The sequence below is a fragment of the Molossus molossus genome, unplaced genomic scaffold, assembly GCF_014108415.1.
Source record: "Molossus molossus isolate mMolMol1 unplaced genomic scaffold, mMolMol1.p scaffold_m16_p_6, whole genome shotgun sequence".
In the NCBI taxonomy this organism is placed as follows: Eukaryota; Metazoa; Chordata; class Mammalia; order Chiroptera; family Molossidae; genus Molossus; species Molossus molossus.
This window is the reverse complement of record NW_023425399.1, coordinates 8,038,590-8,059,168: the sequence shown is the minus strand read 5'-3', so window position 1 is coordinate 8,059,168 and position 20,579 is coordinate 8,038,590. Positions and strand designations below refer to the sequence as shown.

The 20,579-nt window shown below is 53.1% G+C and overlaps 1 pseudogene across 1 annotated transcript; it reads right to left on the bottom strand.

Moving 5' to 3' along the window:
* Positions 1–19,152: 19,152 nt before the first annotated feature.
* LOC118618638 lies at positions 19,153–20,374 on the bottom strand (annotated as a pseudogene). The gene has a single exon (XR_004957079.1). The product of XR_004957079.1 is annotated as a glyceraldehyde-3-phosphate dehydrogenase-like (transcript).
* Positions 20,375–20,579: the final 205 nt, after the last annotated feature.

Here is a 20,579-nt window from a genome sequence, read left to right as displayed (position 1 = left end):
TCAAATCCCTGACTCAGGATCTGCTTCTGGGGAATCCGATGTAAGACAGGAACAAGGTACAAGAATATGCGTCCCATGTTGCGGGTCATGCTAGGAGGTCCCCTAGTGTCTATCAGGGTGGGGTTAGGGGAAGGACAAGGGAGACATGGTAGATGCAGATGGTGGACTCCTATATGGCACAGGAATTGGAAACAACAAACTAGATGTAGATTTAGCAACACATTTAGGTCTTAAAAACATGGTGCCGAATGGAGAAAGAAACAGAAGTTTATAGCACTGTGCTATTTATGTAAAGGAACACAACATCACATACTTTACAAAGATTCATATACATGTAGGGATCTATATCCACCACGGGGTGGGGGCCTGAAGGGATGGAAAGGGGGGACACGCAGGGGGAAGGGGACTGGAAGGAAGGGGACAATGAATAACAGGGCCAGGATGAAGAGCAAAGCAGAGTATGGTTAACACAACTCTGGGCTGTAATCCAGACACACACACAAAGAAGAAAAATATGGAAATAAAGAGCACAAGAACAACCAAGCCTGCAGGTTCCGAATCGCCCTGGTGCTCAGTGGAGACGCAGATTCCCCATCCTGTCCCCAGGTCTTCTCAACCATAATGCCTGAGGGCGATGGGCCTCCCGACAGGTTCCCTTCGAAAGCCTCACCTACGCTAAGAGAGAAAGAGAGGGTACTATGACCCCCCGGGCAGGGGGCACAAGGGCTGCTCTGGGCTTTGGAGGGGAGCCCCTTGCCCCACCTCTCAATGTCCCCGGGGTTCCAGAAGGTCAGTGGGGTGGCATATTTGGGGAGCTTCACTGGAGAAGTGGAAAACCTCTGGACCGAAAGAAAGACTTTCTGCACTGGGACCGCCTCAGTCAGGTTCCCCTGCGTGAGCCACAGATCCGACGACAGGCCCCTGCAATCTCGTGGCTCCTCTTGGGAGAAGGGTGATGTCCAAAAGCAATGACTGAGGGCTGAGGACACATTTCCAAGTGACAATTCCAACCGTAGGGAGTTCTGAGTGGCAGCCCCACCACGGGGCCGCGCTGTGGTCAGAGTCTGACTCCGGGTGGGGGTAGGAGTGGGGAGCAGGAGGGGACTCTGCTTGTCCACCCTTAGGCCAGAGCTCTCTGTCCCTCTCCTGAGGGGGAGGGGCTGCGGAGAGAGTAACGTGACGGCAGCAATCCCAGCTCCCTGGTCGCACACGAAGTGCCAGGCCCTGTGCAAGAGCCTTAACTGTGCGAGCCGCGTCCTCCCCGAGAGGCAGGCGTTACCATTAACGCCTCCATTTTGCAGAAGAAGAAATTAAGGCTTTGAGAAGTGAAAACTCAGAACCCTGGTGATAAGTGAGGACGCCAAAATCAAATTAGGTCTGTGGGACTCCAAACCAAACCTCGTTAACTTTGCACTTTTCTGCCTCCCCGGAGGTTTTGGGGTGTGAGTGAGAAGGTCCTTTCCTATGGGGTGTGTATCCCATCACCTGGGCGTCTCATCCCTATTGTCTTCAGACAAGCTTTCGGATGGACTCTAGGATGAGGAGAAGCAGGCGACTCTCACAGATGGGGGAAACGCCTTTATTCCTGTTGTGCGTTTGCACCGGTGCAGAGTAAGACACCAACAAAATGCCTGGGTTGGTCAAATGAGTTGCCATTTTGGCCCCGGGCAGATGCTCTCCGGTGGCACCAACCAGGGGTGAGGGCAGGGCCTCTGGCTCACCATTTACTAGCTGTGTACCCCGAAGCAAATGACCTCACCTCCCTGTGCCCGAGGGTCCTCAGCGGTAGCCTGGGTAATCACCTCCCCAGCCTTGTAAGTGCTTGCAGCTGTGCCCAACAGACGTGTTTGCTAGAACGGCTTGTGCGCAGCAAGCTTGCCGCCCCCCCCCTCGAATTCCCGCCTTCGAGGAGGAACGCGGAACAGAAAGCGCCTTCCAGAGGCTGAGCGTCAGTGCTGGCTCTCCCTCTCAACTGCCACTGGAGCCAAGCCACTCACCTGGCCAAGCCTCAGTTTCCCCATCTGTAACATACATTGAGGAGACACGCCCCTAGGGTGGGCAGAATATTGCTCCCCCAAAGACGGGACCTTGTACTTTGTTCCTTACATCGGATTCCCAAGAAGCAGATCCTGAGTCAAGGATGAGTACAAGTGGTCCCCGGAACCTGAGACTTTGTTACCGTACACATCAAGGGAGATTTTGCTGGTGTGATTGAATGCGGAATCTTGAGATGGGAAGGAGATGCAGATGATTTGGGATGATCTAGTGGGCCCTGTGCAATCACAAGGTCTTTATGAGAGGGAGGGAAGAGGGGCAGTCAGAGGTGTGATGGCAGAGGCAGAGGCTGGAGTGAGGCGGGCCAGGAGCCAAGGATGCAGGCAGCTTCTGGGAGCTGGAAAAGGCAAAGACAAGGATTCTCCCCCAGGAGGTGCACAGTCCTGCTGACCCCTTGCTTTTAGCCCAGAGACCCACTTCGAACTTCTGATCTCCCCAAACTGAAAGACAATAAATCTGTGTCACTTCCAGCCACTAAATTGGTGGTAATATGTGGCAGTAATAAACTCACACGGCCTCCAAGGCAACTTTTGAAAAGAAAAGCATTTCTTTCCTGAGCTCTTGGGTCACTGGTTCCTTCTCACACCATGCTTCTCAACCTGTGTAATTCCCCAAGTCCAAGTAGGTGTCAGGGGACCCTACCGATCTCTCCACGCTGTGCCCCTCCTGCCCCCCCCCCACCCCAGTGCAGCATCTTCGGTCAGGTTAGGGCTTCTGGCTGGGATGACTCAGACTTGGGTGATGCTGCATTAATCTCCAATTAAAATGTTAATCAAAATGGATCCAGCCATTAGCCTGGCCCAGGCCCTGGCAAGTTGAATCTCTGAGCGATGCTGTACCCACGTGGAGAATCTTTCCTAGCTGCCTGCTCTCCATCCTCCTCATAATCCAACCAGGCTGGACCTCATTCCGGCTTCTTTTGAGCTGGGGCTCAAGTCCCTGGGGTGGGGGGCGTTATATTTTCTGGGAGCTGGGCTCCTCCCTCCATCCCCCATCTGCTCCCACATGTGTAAATGTCACCCATAAAAAAGACAGAGGCAGCCCCTGGAGCCTCCCTACTCAGGCAAAATAACGCCAAATGCACATTTGCCTTCCACCAGGAGGTGTTTTGGGGTGTGAGCCAGAAGGTCCTTTTCCATTCGTCTCCTTGCAGGGCAAAATTTGGGAACACAGGCATAAGCAAAGGAGCAGGCCTGGGGGAACAGTGGGGACCCTGGGACAACAGGAAGGGGACACCTGCTTAAATAACCCCTCAGTTCTTTTTCCTTAGTAAGCCTTAAGGCTGAGACACTGGGTACGCGGGGTGGGGAGGTGAGGAAGGGAGGGACCGCATGGCGGTGGTGCTTGCCCCCTGCCCAGGAGCGGGCCCCGCAGAGCAGGGGAAAATCCCAGGCACAGTTCAGATCCTATCTGTAGCACATTCAGTCTACGTTCTGCTTTTGTTAATCAAACACAGCCTGCTATATAATAGAAATGGCCAACAGTGATTGAGAGCCCGTAGCTAGACTCTCTTGCCTCTCCCTTTCTGTTAATTCTATCTGGAGTAATTCTTCCAGCCATTTCCCACTCAGGGGCTCCACTTCTGAGTTTAATGAGTCAACCAAGAGCGGCTTCCCGGACCCCTATATCTTTGGCAGCCATAAATGTTGACTCCTCGCTTATAAGAAAAGAGATGTGGAGAAAGGACAGCCCAGTCAAGACACCCATCAGGGGTCCGGGGGGTTCATTCCTTGGGTCTCAGGACACATCTCTGTGCTTCTGTTCCCTGAGGCATCCCCCTCACCTCTGGCCAGAGCCCCGCTGTGTGTCTGGTGCAGAGAGTTCCAGGTGGTATGGGACTGAAGCCTGGCTCCCAGAACTGCCCTAGGCAGCTCCAGGGCGGCCTGAGGTTGCAAGTCTCCATAGAGGGATGCAGCCTGTCTTGCTCCCAGCACATCCATGGTTCCCTGTGGGTTTGGCGTGTGTCCCACGCCAGACATCTTTCTGCTGGAATGGGCTGGGTTAGGGAATGACTGCCTCTGCAGAGCTCCAAGGCATAGGACATAGGGGTCGAGCTCAGGCCCGGCAGAGCCTGAGAAGTCCATACCCTGGCCATGCGCCCCTCCCCTGGCCCCAGCATCAGGGCTGCTCTCCGTAGTGCCAGACTCTCCTTGGAGATAGGCTTGGTGAGGCTCCCCACAGTGACTCTGGCTGCTGCCGTGTGTGTGTGGGTATCAAACACACCCTAGTGACAAAGCTCTGCTCAGCTTCCTGTGCCCCCACCCCAGTGAATCAGAGCAGCACCTGCTCCCTCCTCTCGCCTCCCCCTGAACTTATCTCAAGGTGTCGGCGAAGAGGGGGGTGGTCCCCATGTCTGTCTGACTTTGGCGCCTGGCACCCTGTAAGTGCTTAAGAAAATGCCTGCTGAATGGACAACTAACTCACAGACCCCACGAGTGGCAGCCTGCCGTCCTCTGTAACGTCAGATCAGTTTCTCGCCCTTCCTCCCCATTCCCACCCTCACCTAGGGAGCATTTTAAAGACCTCTTCCTTCTATCCAAGAACCTGTTCCAGACTCCCTTCTCCCCTTGAGAACGAATGCATTAGATGCCCAAGGGCCATTCTGCAACCTGGGCAGCGACTTTCTGCCCTACACACAGGGGGGCTGCTAGAGACAGCCACCCCCCAGGCTGGCTCTTCGAGGGAGGAGCTGGGTGTTGCTGCTTACTTCTCTTTAAGCTGCAAGCTGTCTTCCACCCTGTCCTGTCCCCACCCCATCCTTCTCCTTCCATGTTCTCTTAGCAGGGTGGGTGCCTCAGTAACTGTTTGTGAAATGAATGAAACAATGACTGCTAGGCTCTTGGCAGGGTGAGATGCGCACAGTAGGTGCTCAGCCAATCTCTGTCCAATCAGGAATGAATGAATGAGCCCCTCTCTTTTCCTTTCTCACCCCCAAACGTCAATCCATCCAGGCTGAGCCTCTCCTGAGTATGGGGACCTTGAAGCTGAGGTGGTGACTTCCCATCTTCCCTACCAGATGCTGGAGCATCAGGTGAGAAGAGCTGTCCAGGAATCCCCAGCCCAGCACACAGTAGGCACTCAACAGAAGCTTGCTGAGTTAATGAATGACTCAATAAAGCCCACGAGTGGAAGCTCCTCTCGGTGCCTCAGGGCAGAGTGAATGAACGCGTGACAGACACCCCCTTCCACCTCCCCCAACGCTCCCTCCTCCAGGTCCCAAGGCAGCGAGACACCTGGCTTCTGCCAGGACCCCTGCCCCTGCTGCCCCTCCTGCCTCTGCCAGGACCCCTGCCCCTCTGCCCCCCTGCCCCTCCCGCCCCCCTGCCCCTCCGGCCTCACCTCCGGTCACCGAGGCAGAGAAGGTCCCGCACTTCGCATCCCAGCGACTCCCTCGGGAAAAGCACAAGCTGGTCGCGCACCGTGACCGTGGCCAGCACGCTCCACGCCCGCCCGCAGGTGCACCTAGGTCCTCCGTCGCCCCAGCCACCCTCCTCGGCAGGTTTCGGGGTCCCCGCGGCGAGCCCCGCGCTGCCCGAGCCGAGTTCGCAGGCGGGGGCGCCGGCGAGGCTGCGGCGCCAAGTTCCCACCTGAAGTTGCCGTCGCGGCGTCCCCGCCTCAGAGTTGGCCCGGCTCGCGTCCCCGCGGACCCGGAGGCAAGGGGCGGGTGGCCTCCCGGGCGCCCCTACCGCCTCCGGGGCTGCGGGCAAACTTCGGCCCGCGCCCGGCTCGCGCCCGCGCTCGGACCCAGGGCCGCCCCTCTGCTCGCGGCCCCGCCGGGCTCCGAGTGCGCCGGGAGAGCGCCGGCAGCCCGAGGGAGGGAGCGGGCCGGAGGCGGGCCGAGGGAGGGGCTGAGCGCGGGGCGGCGGGAGCGCGGGGCCCGCCTCGCCCCGCAGCCCGGGGGCAGCTGCACCCGCGCCGGCGGCCGCTCGCACGGACGGACTGCGCCCCGCGCGGCCCCTCCGCCGGTCCCTGGCCCCACGCGCGCAGCGCCCCTGCCCCCCGCCCCCCTTCCCGCCCCTCCGCGCTCGCAGCCCGCGTGGCTCCCGCGCTCCGCTGCCGGCGCCCAACCCGCGGGGTCGCGCGTGCCTTGCCGGGCGTTCAGTGCGCCGCCGGTCTGGACCCTCCGCCACCGCTGCAGGGGCTCCACGGGCCACGCAACGCCCACTGTGCCGGCCGCACGCCCCTCGCTTCGGCCTTCTAGGGGCTCATGTGCGGTTCCCTGGAGCTCAGGGGCGCCGGCCCTCTGGGCCCCGCATGCCCGGCCACGGACTGCAGGCGTCTGGGAGCCTCGACTTCTTAGGGACGGCACGTGCTGGGCCAGGTGCCTTCCCTCCAGGTCCGTAGGCCCGGCATCTCGGAGTCTGCGTGGCCCAGCGGTCCCTGGGTCCTGGGGTCCCTGGGTCCTGGGGTCCCAGGGTACCGCGCCCGGGGCACAGGCAGCCGGCTGGGAGCAGCGCGTCCCCTCAGAATTGGTAGGAGTCGTTCTTTTGCTGGGGTTTGGGTTGGACCCGAGAGGGCGTCACAGGAGAACCAGCCTTTTAAAAAAATGTACTGATTAATTTTAAAAAGAGGAAGGGGCGGGGGAGGAGGAGAGAGGGGGCGAGGGGAGGGAGGGAGGGAGAGAGAATAAGATTTGTCGATTTGTAGGTCCACCATCCATGCCATGCATCCATGCATCCATGCATTCATTGGTTGACTCTTGTATGTGCCTTGACTGGGCATCAAACCCACAACCCTGGCATAGCTGGGCGACGCTCTAACCAACTGAGCTACCCAGCCAGGGCCAGAACCAGCCTCTTAAGGTTTCTTGCCTCACCTCCTTCTTCCCTCTTGCCTTCCGGTCTCTACAGCCTTTTCTCATGGGAGAACCAAGAAAGGAGTGAAGAAGCCTGGTTGTGGGCCCCCCGTGGCCTTCTCCTCAAAGGTGGGGAACAGGCTCCTGAGTGGTGGGTGTCCACTTCTTCTGGGATTTCATGAAGAGGGTTAGAGTGTTCTCTCATTTGGCAGAGCTTGGCTCCTGGTGCGCTGGAGGTGGCCACACCTACCCCGAGAACTCACCTTCTGTTGGGGGAGGGGCAGAACCAGGAACCCTGCTGCCTGCAGAGCAGGGTGGGGGTCCAGAGTGAGGGGAGAGGCACCACTTTGGATAGACCTATGAGGAAGTGACTGGCCCTAGAAAAGGAGCAGGAGCCCGACTTTGGGGGATCTGGGAACAGCTTTCCAGGTGGATGGAACAGCAAAGGCGATGGCCCTGAAGCAGGAGAGAAGAGCAGGGGCACCAGGGAGAGCCACTGGGGAGGGTGTGCAGGAGAGGAGGTCCCTGCTGCGTGGGCCCTGGGGTCAGGTGGTCCCCGAAGTACACTTTGAGAAACAGCTCTGTGCGAAGGATCAGGCAGGTGTCTGCCTTCCTCTCACACCTGCAACTTGGTGTTTATATGTTTTTTCCTTTCTCGTTGTCTGTCTCCCCACTAGACATCAAGCTCCATCAGGGCCCGGCTGTGCTGCCTCCCAGCACCTTCCACACTGCCCGGCACAGCTGGACCAGGCTTCTGAAATACTTAGGGGAACGCTGAGGACTGTTGGTGTGGATTTGATGATCCCAGAGACCTAGCGGAAGAGGATGTGGACCCGAAGCTTCTGAAGGTCTTGTTAAAACCCACAGGTTGACCCCACCCCTGAGTTTCTGATTCAGTGGGTTTGGGGAGGGGCCCTTCTAACAAGTTGCCTGTTGATACTGATGCTGCCGGTCTGGGGATCAGAGTTTGATGCTGAAGACTTGAAACTCAACCCAGCTGGGTCTGACTTCAAAGCCCAGTTGAGCTACCAGATCCATTGGGGGATCCAAGCCTTACTACCTATTGTGCAGGGTCAGCTGGACGGATCTATGAGCACCTCTGCGGAGGAGCCACACCCAAGGGCTGGGACTATTAGAACGCTGCACCTGAGTCAAATATTGGGGTGACCCATGAACAGATGGTCCTGGAACACTGGGTGGAAACCATCAGTAAGGGCGTTCCCCCCCCTCCCTTCCTGTCCTCCCACCCCCATCCACCTCACAGACATAGAAGCACTTGCTGTGCCCAGGAGTTAAATTACTGTCTGATCTTATCCTTGACTTGTGCTAAACTATGTCCAATAAAATTATTTTAAATCCTTTTAAGGAATTCCCTCTTTTCGGTTCCTCCCTCCCTTTAGAGCCTTCCAGATTTTCAGCTCTTAGTATCTTCATTTTCTGCCTGAGAACATTCCCTCCCAAGCTGCGGTGTGGAAATGGATGTCGATGATGCCTGTGCATGTTTTCTGAGAAGATGGGACTGCTCGCTGCTCGCTGAGCACCTGCAAGGGGTCGGGGGGTCGCCGGGCAGTCTGTAGACGGCGGAAGTCCACGCTGGGCCCATACATGGGCTGGGACTCGCAGACCTGCTATATTTGGCCCCGCTGGGTTACTTTTTAAATTTTGAATTAGTTGCCAACTCTTAAAAATTGGGATATTTCACATAACATGTTTTCCTTTGAAACATTGGCACATGTGGCTGACACCCCATATGAAAGTGGTGTGCTGGTGCTGGTCATGCCCCCGCCCCTTGCCTCTGGTTCCCCCCTCAGCCTACGTCATGTCATTTCAGTTACCACCGGGCCCAGGGAACCATGAATTACCGACCTCTCGGCTTGGTAAACTGTCTAGGGTCACACAGTAAATGGCAGGGCTGTATCTGATCCAGGTCAGTCTGACCCACAAGCCCTAGCTGGTCACTGAAAAACAAGCCACTATTAGTACGGGGGGCAGGAGGAGGATGTGGCGTCTCTGGCCCCGAGGAAATGCCTTAAAAGGGAGTTGCTGTCAGCGGTTTAAGAATATGCCTTCCTTCCCATTCATAACCAGCTGTCAGTAAGTCATAAAGTTCTGGATTGTTTTTCTGTGGCATGAAGGGTTATCCAGAGCGCTCCAAACTTTTTTACCCATCCTCTCCCTTGAGATGAGAAGGCTAGGATTTGCAAGACAACTGGTTAGAGTTGGGAGGTGAGTCTGGGGAGGGGGTGGCGGGTGGTGTTTTTTCTGCCTTAGCTCTGGAGGGGGAGGACGGGGGACGGACGGACCTAACTGTGTGTGTGTGAGTGTGGGGTGTTGCAGCTGGTGAGCTGGGGTAGGGACGGGGGATTTCACCTGCCACTTCTGCAGCCGCTCTGGTCCAGGCCTCCCCTCTGCCTTGGACGCCCAGGCGAGCTTAGTCCTCTGTTGGAGGTGATCTTCCCATGGATTTCCACATGACTAGTTCCTCCAGCTCTCAGTCAGTTGTCACCTTGAAACTCTTGGTCCCAGCTGGGATCAGAGTGTCAGGGTGCAGGGGGTGAGGCTGGGGCATGCAAGGGCACAACTTTACTCAAAACTTTATTGTAAAAGCTGACATCTTGCTCATCATGATTTTGTTTTGCACTAATGTTGATTTAATGAAATATTCTATCACAATGTTATCATTAAAGAAATAGTTTTTATAAGTTTATTTGAGCCAAACTGACGACATATGCCAGGGAGCAAGACGTCAAACGCTCTGGAGCATGTTATTTACCTCAATTATTGAGCTTTTTGGTGCCTCCTTACATTTTGCATCCGGTTAAGTGCCTGCCTGCCTCACCCCAGCCCCAGCTTTGCTCTCAGGCCAGGGTGCTCTGGATGGGGTATCAGGAGGCCTGGGTTCTGGTCCAGCCTTTGCCACTAGACTAGCCATGTGACGGGACACAAGTCCCCTCTCAGCTGCACCATCTCCCGGGGGAGGGTTATACCTGACTCTAGTTCTAGAATGATCTGAGACACCTACTAGAGCTCTGATAGGTTGTGCATTGTCTCCTGGGCCCGTTGGGGCTGTTTTAGGCCTTGCTGATTCTGGTCATTATGGGCTGTCACCGTCCTTTTCCCAGCACCCCATGCGAGGTGTGCCTGAGTGCAAACACCAGATCTTCGGGGCTGCAGCAGGCCGTGAGCATCGAGGCCCTTGCTTGTTTTCCCTGTTTGGGGGGACATCTTCAGTTTCGGAAGTGTGGCCATGCCCTCTGTTCTCTGATGTCTTGCCTTTTGCTTTTTGGTTTCATTCATCGGATCACGGCACACACATTCATTAGGGACTGAGCAGGCACTTGGGGTACAGGAGACACATTTCCAGCCCTGGAAGAGCGTACGTTCTCGCATAAGACTGCACGTCAGCTGATCTGTGTGCTGCAAGAAGTCTGCGAGGGGTGAGGACTTCTAGCTGAGCTAAGGCCCCATCGAGAGAACCATGCACCGTCCTTTCTCCGGGGAGGACCTGCGGCCTCCCTGCTGCCTCCAAGTGCCACCAGCCCAGAGCAGCCTGGGAGCCCCTTCCAGACACGAGAGGGCTGCAGTGCTCAGTTTGAGAGTTTTTCCTGGTCCTGACACGCTCAAAGCCCACCTCCTTTCAGCTTTCCTTCGCCGCCCCAGCCCTCAGGGACTCGCTCCCTCACGTGCCTCTGCAAAGCCTTTACGAATGAATAGGCAGTCAGTCTAGAGCTTAATTAGGCTCTGTCTAGCGTTCCTTGTGGCTTCAGCCTGGCCAGAAAGTCCTGGTTCCTGCAGGGAAAGGACACTTGCCTGGCAGTCAGCAGGGAGGGCTCTACCCCTCAACTTATAAAAATAATGAATTATGTGCCAATATTTGAAAACCAGGAAACCTCAAAAAAAATCTGGATTTCTGGCTTCTCTTCAAAACTTAGAAGATGTGCTGACCCTGAACTTACTGGTAAAATTGGCTAAAGCTGGTAGCAGCTCTTCCGTTAGATGGGGCATGGGTTCTCCAGTTTGCCACAGTCTCTACTACTCCTTAGTGTCTAACACGGGGCTCCCTTTACTCATCTACTTTACCTTCCTGGCTCCTGTGAGCATTTGAGATTTTAACTCTGGCTTTCAACTGTTTTCTTTAAGAGGAAAGAGCTCATTCAGAGCTGGTATGCACTAGCAAGGCCCAGAAGGAGGCTGGGCATCATTGCTGAAGATAGTTGGGTAGATGAGGGGGGGCAGAGTCAGGAGGATGCTTGCTAATACTTTATTTTGCAGCTTCTTTGTATCAATGAACTCAGGTGTTCGAACTTGGTTGGTATTATGTTGCTTTACTTGTCTATGCAGAGATAATATTTAATGTGAATATAGAACAATACATTGATAAAAATGAAAATAAAATAAACTAACGTATTGAGAGCACTTACGATGTACCAGATACTATTCTCAGATTTTTACATTTAATTCGTAACAACCCAGTGTGGCCAGTACTATTATTTCTCCCCATTTTAGAGCCGAGGGTGCTGAGACACAGGTAAGTAATTTGCTCAGGATTGTAAGAAGCTGTGATTGCAACGTAGACAGAATGACCCTGAACCCCAAATTTAGCAGGATTGGAGGTACTGGTAGATGATGGCTTTTTACATGGTTGTCTTCTCCGCTTCCTCTCATTTCCTGGGATTGTAACCTGTCTCCCTCCTACGAGGGGTGTGAGGTTCGAGGCTTCCTGGCAGGGTGGGAGGTAGCCCGTCTGCGGGTCTGTACCGTGGGCTGTTTGATCTGGGGACAGGCATGAGGACAGGGTGGGAGTGGGGCAAGGCAACAGCGTCCCTGCCAGCCTGGACCAGGTCCCCTCCGATAGCCGCGGACCCCAGAGGCGCAGGGCCCACCAGCCAGCCCTGGTATGAGCTCATCCCCGTGTCCCCGCCTGAGGTCAGCAGCCCGAGCACCGCTTGCCGCAGTGGAAGATTTTAGTATCCTGTCGCTGCTTTGCATTGCTCTGGGCTGCATTCCCTCTTATTTCATTTTCATCTGAAATCCTGAGCTCACCCTCCTCAGCAGCTGACGGGACCATTTATTTCCAAGGCTGCAGCCAGTCAGAGGGCTGCCGACAGCTAAGCGGAGCACTCTGGGTTTCTGCCACCTGGTTTTATTCCTGCAGACAGGGCTGGGAGAAAGAACATCTTCATTTTGCAGCAACCAAGCTCTCAGAACCTCAGAGCCTCTGCTCTCATCCCGTTTGCCCAGAGGGCACTGCCCTGGTGGGCTCTGCCCCTCGGTCCTTTGTGCTTTTGGGCTGGAAATCTTGAGAGAACACAGCCTGTGCTTTGCAAGTGCCTTGTCGATTGCCCCGGGAGAGTTGCATCGGCTTGGAGAGATTGTGTTGTCAAACCTTCTCTCAGATAACGAAACAGAGCCCAGAGAGGGCAAGCAACGTGTGGGATTGCACAGCAAGTGAGTGGCAGAACGAGACTGACAGGCTTGGCCCCAGCCCTATTGTGCTATACCAGCCTGCCTCTTTAGGGTCTGAGGGCCAAGTCTTAAGGGACTGTTCTCTGTGCACCGACCACCTGGAATGCTCTTCAGCCAGCCCTTCACGCGGCTGCTCCTCCTCCTTCTTCGTCTTGGCTCAGTTGTTCCCTCTTCAGAGGGCCCGCTGTCCAAGCATCCCCCTCTCCATTACATTCTCTCACGTTCTCCATTTTCGTGTTCTCAGAGCTCTGAGCAACATCTGAAATGATCTACGATCAGTTTAATGAACACTTTTATTGTCTCTCCCTCCAGAATGCAAGCTCCACAGGGGCGGGGCCGTCTGTCTTACTGCCTCCCAAGCACCTGAGGTTCTGCATGGCTGTATGTGGAAGGAGGGGCTAAGTCTAGCCAGGTGGGTTTCAGGGACTTCAGAAGGAAACAATTTTCAGTAAGTAATGGAAATTTAAATGTCTGCGGAATCACTTTTGTTTGCTTTCGATAAGGAAACAGGGTCCACTCCTAAAAATGCTCGGAGGTCTGTACATCTCGGCCCGCTTTCAGTGGTCCATTTGGCACCATTGCTGAGCTGCAGGTCTGTGCCACGCCCTGTGTGAGGAGCTGGACACGCAGAGACCAGGAGAAGCCGGAGTAGCCCGGAATCGTCTCAAACTGGCTTAATCACAAAGGAGAATCCACTGGGTTCACGTGACTGAAAAGTCAAGGGTTGGTCTGACTGACTCCAAAGCCCATGTTCTTTCAAAACTACTTAAAAAGTATATACACACTTTACATAGGGCAAAATGCACAGATCTTAAGTTTACTGTTTGATCAGTTTTAGCAAAGGCATACACCTGTATCACTCATAAGCCTATCAGGGTACAGACCATTTCTATTACTCCCGACAGTTCCTTCTTCCCATCAAGCCCTCCTCCCCCAGCCCTGCCGTCCCAGGACCAACCACTGTTCCAGTTTCTTTCCCCATAGATCAGCTTTGTGTCTTCTGCAGTTTCAAGTGAATGAAATTATATGAAATGTACTCTTTAGTACCTGCCTTCCTTTGCTCATGTTGTTTCAAGTATCGGTACTTTGTTCCTTTTCATGGCTGAGTACTGTTCCACTTTATGGACATACCACATTTTGTTTCAGCATTCACCTGTTGATGGCCGTTTGGGTGTTTTCAGTTATGGACTACTGTGAATAAATGTTGCCCTCATGTACTACCAGCAGCCTTCTGGACATTAAGAGGGTGTGGCGGGGTAGAACTTACAGGTATCTCAGACTGTTGACAAGAGGGTTGACCTACAGCAGTTCAGTTAGCACGCCACGGAGTCCTGGTTTTAGGTGGACACCTTCATGCGGGGTGATCCTCGGGGGCCTCTGAGCAGCTGCCAGCGGAAGGCTCTTGTCTGGCTCTGAAAGCCCAGGGGTTAGTTCACTGGTGGTGGGTGGTCTGCAGGGATCGACTTGACTCCAGAGCTCTCATTCGAATCCTATTCTTGGTCCCCTCGAGTCTGGTCCTCAAAGTCTCCAAGTGTGTGGGATGGGGATCTCTGGCAGTTTCTCCGCTCTTTTCATATCATTGTTACGGCATGCATTTAATGCCTTATCCCCTTGGGGCCTCCGTTTATTTTTAAGAGCTTCTGTGTGGGTAAGGGGAAGAAAAGAACCTTATCAATTCCTTCTTTCATTTCTGCTGAAACGATTTAATTCTCTCCCACACAGTGTAGATATTTCTGAATTATATGAGTCTTGTATGGGCAGGATGGGCAGAGGAGGCAACTCCACCCCCACTCCCAGACCTCTCCAACCTCCGTGAGGTTTTCTTTGTCTCTTCAGTTTTTTTAAAAATCATCATTTGACATATTGTGTGTATATATATACATACATATATATATATTTTTTCCTCACCCGAGGGCATTTTTGCATTTATCTTCAGATAGAGCAGGAAGAGAGAGGGAGAAACATCGACGTGAGAGAGACACATCTAGTGGCTGCCACCCACACGACCCCAATCGGGGCCGGGGAAAAACTGCAACCAAGGTATGTGTCCTTAGTGGAAACCGAACCCAGGACTCTCCGGTCCGCAGGCCAATGCTCTAACTGCTGAGCCAAACCGGCCAGGGTGACATATTGTATATTTTGATGAATTGCTATTAGCCTTAGATCAGAAGCAATGAGGGGAGGGAGCAGTGTTGGAATCCAGAGGGAGAGACTGTGGAGACAGAGAGAGCTGTCTTTTTTTTTTTTTTTTTTTTTATTTCTTTTATCCTCACCCGAGGATATTTTTCCATTTTTTGTACAGATAGAGTGGGAGGGAGAGAGGAAGGGAGAGAGAGAGAGAAACATCGACGTGAAGGGACACATCGAGTGGCTGCCACCCGCACGACCAACCAGGGCCGGGGACAAACTGCAACCGAAGTACGTGCCCTTAGCGGGAACCGAACCCGGGTCTCTCCGGACCGCAGGCCTACGCTCTAACCGCTGAGCCAAACTGGCCAGGGCGAGAGAGCTGTCTTGAGAGGACCAGCAACCTTCTGTGGAGGGACCCAGGCAGCCTGATGCAACCCCACGCTTCTCCCTCCCTCTGATCTTGCTGAGGCTCCCCATTGGCCAGATCTGATCAGAAGAAAGGGAGAGGTACCCGTCAGCCTCTAAGGGCACAAAGAAGGGTGGAGAAAATGATCTGAAGTGGAAGCAGCCTTCAGACTCCTGTTTGGAGCTCTAGGGTTTTTACTGAAGAGTTTTGAGGCCATCACAATGGGCAGGGCTGATCCCGTGGACTGGACCCTGGTCAGGCTAACAGCGTCCATGAGTATGGGGTGGAGAGAAGGTGGAGAATTGGAAGGCATGAATTTGAACATCAGCTCTCCCACTCTCTAGGTGTGTGACTTTGGACAAATCACTGTGCCCTCTGAGCCCAGATACTTACCCTGCGCGGTGGTCCTCTCAGTGGTTATGAAGATTCACTGAGGTTCAGGATGTGAATGTGCTTTGCAAACAGCAGAGCCTTGGACAAAATTGGTTGTTTTCATCTCAGCTGCCGGTGCGTTTCCATTGTTGACTCAGACACTCCAGGTCTAGATGCAAAATGGGTTAGTGGTCACCGCGAGGACCTGGGATATGACAGATGTGTTCATCCCAGGCAATCGACTTCACTTGGTTTCTGATGGAAAAACCCACACGATTCTGAAGATCCCAGGTGTGGGTAGCAGTCTGTTCCTCATTGGGATGCAAGAGCCCAGTTTGTGCGGGGGGCCTGGGGATGGAATCTTGAATCCAGCTCCATGAATGTCTCCAGTGGCATCTGCTCTCCTGTCTCCCCCTCTCGCTCCAGCCAGAGCAGCACCTCGGGGGTGAGGGAGGGGAGGCTGGTGGGCAGGGCTCTGTGCTTCCTGCAGAGCTGTAGGAAATGGCAGTCTCTCCTTTTTCTGTTTGGGGACTCACCTGACATTCTGGAGCGGGCAGGAGACACCCCACGGCTGGAGCTCTGGGATCCGGGCACCAGGGAGCAGGGAACATTGCCTGTGGTTGCCAAGGCACGTAGCTGCAGAGGGGCGTCTCTTTAGCAGTCTGGGCCACTAGCCCAGCGTGAAGTCGCGCGGTGGGCACCACGCCGCTAATTGCTGTGATTTGGCCTCCAGGGCTGAGAACAGCGCTGTACCCAGTGCGGGTTAGAGGCGGTTCTCGCCAGCGCCGTCGCCTGCTGTCGGTCTCTGCTTTGATAATGAGTCAAGAATCATGTTTGCTATTGGGGGTGGGGACAGAGGCCCTCTTTTTCTCTTTTTCTCTGTTTGGCAGCTCTGAATCCATTCTCGTTTCCAGCCGTGGGGTCCTGGGGTTCAGCGGCTCAAACTCTAGCCTGGGTGAAGGAAACCGGGGTATTAGTCTCAGCCCTGCCACTGCCTTATTCCCGGTCTTTGGACAAGGTGCTTCTTTTTCTGGGTGTCAGTCTGCCCATTAGTAAAACGAGGGTCTTGGACGGTGATATGAGATGTTTCTTCCGATGTGAATATCTTGTGTTTTTAGGCAGGGTTTGTCCGCCTGGGCACCAGGGACACTTGGGTCAGGACCATTCTTTGTTGGGGGCATCTGGTGCATTGTAGGATGTTTAGCAGCAGTCCTGTGTGGCCAGTAGCATCTCCCTGAAAGTTGTGATAAACAAAAATGATTCCAATAAAAAATGATGATGAAAATCCCCTGGGGAGCAAAATTGTGCCTGGCTGAGCACTGCTGTTTTAGGTACAGGTTGTGGAAAATATTTCTCCTGGTATTTACTCTAGGGGGTAAAGTATTGTCATTGCTTTTGTCGTTATTAGTTACACATACACGTATGCATATATGTAAATACCTGTGTCTCCATCATCACATGGCCTTCTTCCCTCTTATGTCCATCCATGTCTCTGCATCCAAAGCCTTCCTTTTTTCTCTTACAAAGACACTGGACTTAGGGCCTACTGTAATCTAGAGTGACCTCATCTTAACCTGGTTACATCTGCAAAGACTCTATTTGTAAATAAAGTCATATACTCTGTCTGCTGTGCACCAGACACAGAATATACAATTGAACAAGACAAACCCGTTCGTGCCCAGGGAAGCCCACAGTCTAGAGGGGCTCTGAGGGGAGGGAGTCTCAGGGCGAGATCGAAAACCTCTGTGTTCAGGATCCTCTCCAACATTGCAAAATAAGAATTTATAATAATAATTAAGTTAATTACTAGTTAGAGTAATAATAATGCCTTTCAACAGCAATTTACGCTGCAGTCAGCATTCACATTTATTTAACCTTTGCAGGTTATGGACTTTCTGAAAAATCAGTGTTACTGAACCAGTCTCTTTACAGTCAAAGTTATAAACTGTTTTCTCTTTCTTGTTCTGGAAAAGTCTTAGTGCTGCAGTTTCCTGCGAAATTCGCACGCGATTCCAACCTTTTCCCAATCATTGACAAAAAGGGAGAGCTGCCTCCAATCCCCCGTCCGACACACACATACATTAATTAATTGCATTATTTGCTGTCATGTAATGTCCCCAGCGAGCATTGCCCTCACACAGGCCCATGTCTGGCCATGCTGCTTGCACCCGGATTCAGAATTTGGGTCCCAGACACGGCTCCACGTCATCTGAGCAAGCAGAGCTTCGGCCAACCTCGCGGGCAGGCAGAACAGCCACGCGCGATGTGACCCGCCTTACAAACAGGGGGCCTGTGCTGGGAGGTCAGAGGGATGCACACAGCCCAGTTGAGTCATTAGCAGAGGATATTGTGGTGCCTTTAACCGGCCCAGTGAGCTCTGCATTCATCTCACATCACAGCAGGTGTTGATCTTAGTCCATAAAAACTGAGCATGCCAGAAAAAAGAAGGAACACATTTCTTTATTTGCTGTCATTTCAGGCTGGTGGTAAATTCAATCTCAGGCCTTCATGGGGCATTGAATCTCCCCACACAGCAGCCAGAAGTGTGCCAAGGTCTTGGCAGTGCCAAAGTGGCAGGGATGCCCTTGATTCTGTTTCATGTTTGGGGTACAGGTATCATCATTGAGGGTGGGCATCCCTCGGCATCATCCTCGGACAGTCGTCCCCAGTGGGGGGCAGTGCCAAGCATGCTGTAAAACAGTCTACAATGCACAGGACAACCCCGCCCCCCCCGCCCCCCGCCACACCACACAGTTCTCCTGACGTCAGTGGTGCTGAGTTGAGAAACCCTGCTTTCAGAGATTCACAATCCTCCATTTTCCCAGCCTTCTGACCTCTGACACTTTATAGTCGGAGGTCCTCTTTTCCTTTCTCTTCATGTAACTTCCCTCTCCATTCTTGTTATCTTCTAAGGTACCTCACCCCTCAAAGAGCTAAGTCTTTCACCAGCCACAGAGAAGAATTGTGACTTGTCTAAGCCAACCATGCCCACACCACAGTGCTAGATACTGGCCTTCCCAGCTTCTCTAACAGCCAAGGATTGCTATTTGGCACAGTTCTGGCCGATTAGATGCAAGGGGAAATGTGTTGGGGGGCTTCTAGAAAAGAGATTATTCAGAGGTGAGTTGTTTTAGAGAGGAGAGCTGGCTGGTGTTAACCCCCATAGTGTCCCTGCCTGGAGTATCCATATGAGGATGTGATGTATGGGGCTCTGGCAGCTATCTTGTGACCACGTGGTAAGTTAGGAGAATTTCAGAGCTGCCTGACCTTTTTGAACCCTGGAATTATCCACCTGCAGGCCTCTTGTTAAGTCATTCACAAATGCCCTTAGAGTTTAGACCATATTTGATACACTTGGGCAAGCAGCTTAACCTCTGCAATAGGGGAGACTAAAGTTGTTGTGGATATTTAATGAGGAGATATCTGTAAAGTATTTGACTAACTGCCTGGCATATACTAAATATTTAAGGTATTGAAGATGTTTTTATTACTGTCCCTATAAATGGAATTAATAAGGGATGATACTGTGGGTTTATGGTAAGTTTATTCTATTGGTTGATTGTCCACTCAATTATCCAACAAACATGTAGTAGAGCCTGCCAGGCTAAAATACTGGAAATGATAGGAAATTTTAAAGTATGTAATGTTATTTACCAATGTTACCACAATAAGTTTAATTTAAAAATAAAAAGAACACAGTTAGAGGGAAACAATAGCCAAGAAGTTGTCTGTTAGATCTCATAATAATTCCCTGGTATTTAAGAGTAGTATTTCACAAACTAGTTTTTCACAAACTAGTTTTCCACATTCTGTCTTTATATTTGTCATATCCATTTACCATGTCATTGTACTAGGGCATCACAGTACTCTTTTTGGTTAAGTAGATTAATTTTTTTTTTGGTTGGGTACAGTGAACTTTATTGATGGTACATGACAAAGTAGAGCTCCCTAAGCCCCTCCCCTTCAGGGGGTCTGGGATGGAAACTCGAGGTCAGGAGATCTCAGTGTGTTGAGGGGTCAGTTTGGGAAAAGGACTCCCCAGCAGCTGAGGGCCTCTCTTCTCCTCGCTGGGGTTGGTGGTCCAGGGGGCTCTTACTCCTTAGAGGCCATGTGGACCATGAGGTCCACCACCCTGTTGCTGTAGCCGAATTCATTGTCATACCAGGAAACAAGCTTGACAAAGTGGTCATTGAGGGCAATGCCAGCCCCAGCATCGACGGTGGAGGAGTGGGTGTCACTGTTGAAGTCACAGGAGACAACCTGGTCCTCAGTATAGCCCAGGATGCCCTTGAGGGGGCCCTCTGATGCCTGCTTCACTACCTTCTTGATATCATCGTATTTGGCAGCTTTCTCTAGGCGGCAGGTCAGATCCACAACAGACACATTGGGGGTGGGGACACGGAAGGCCATGCCAGTTAGCTTCCCGTTCAGCTCAGGGATGACCTTGCCCACAGCCTTGGCAGCGCCGGTAGAAGCAGGGATGATGTTCTGGGCAGCTCCTCGGCCATCATGCCACAGCTTCCCAGAGGGGCCATCCACGGTCTTCTGGGTGGCAGTGATGGCGTGGACCGTGGTCATGAGTCCTTCCACGATGCCAAAGTTGTCATGGATGACCTTGGCCAGGGGGGCCAAGAAGTTGGTGGTGCAGGAGGCATTGCTGACAATCTTGAGGGAGTTGTCATACTTGTCATGGTTCACGCCCATCACAAACATGGGGGCATCCACAGAAGGGGCAGAGATGATGACCCTCTTGGCTCCACCCTTCAAGTGAGCCCCAGCCTTCTCCATGGTAGTGAAGACACCGGTGGACTCCACAACATACTCAGCACCAGCATCACCCCATTTGATGTTGGCGGGATCTCACTCCTGAAAGATGGAGATGGATTTTCCATTGATGACAAGCTTCCTGTTCTCAGCCTTGACTGTGCCTTTGAACTTGCCATGAGTAGAATCATACTGGAACATGTAGACCATGTAGTTGAGGTCAATAAAGGGGTCATTGATGGCGACAATATCTACTTTGCCAGAGTTAAAAGCAGCCCTGGTGACCAGGCGCCCAATACGGCCAAATCCGTTCACTCCGACCTTCACCATCGTGTCTCAGGGCTGAGGCTGCTGGCACTGCGCAGGAAGACGCGGCTGTCTGACGAATTAGAGGAGCAGAGAGCCTTAATTTTTTTTTTTATCCTCGCCAAGGACATTTTCCCATTTTTTGTTCAGATAGAGTGGGAGGGAGAGAGAGAAACATCGACGTGAAAGGGACACTTCGAGTGGCTGCCACCCACATGACCAACCAGGCCGAGGACAAACTGCAACCGAGGTACGTGCCCTTAGCGGGAACTGAACCCGGGTCTC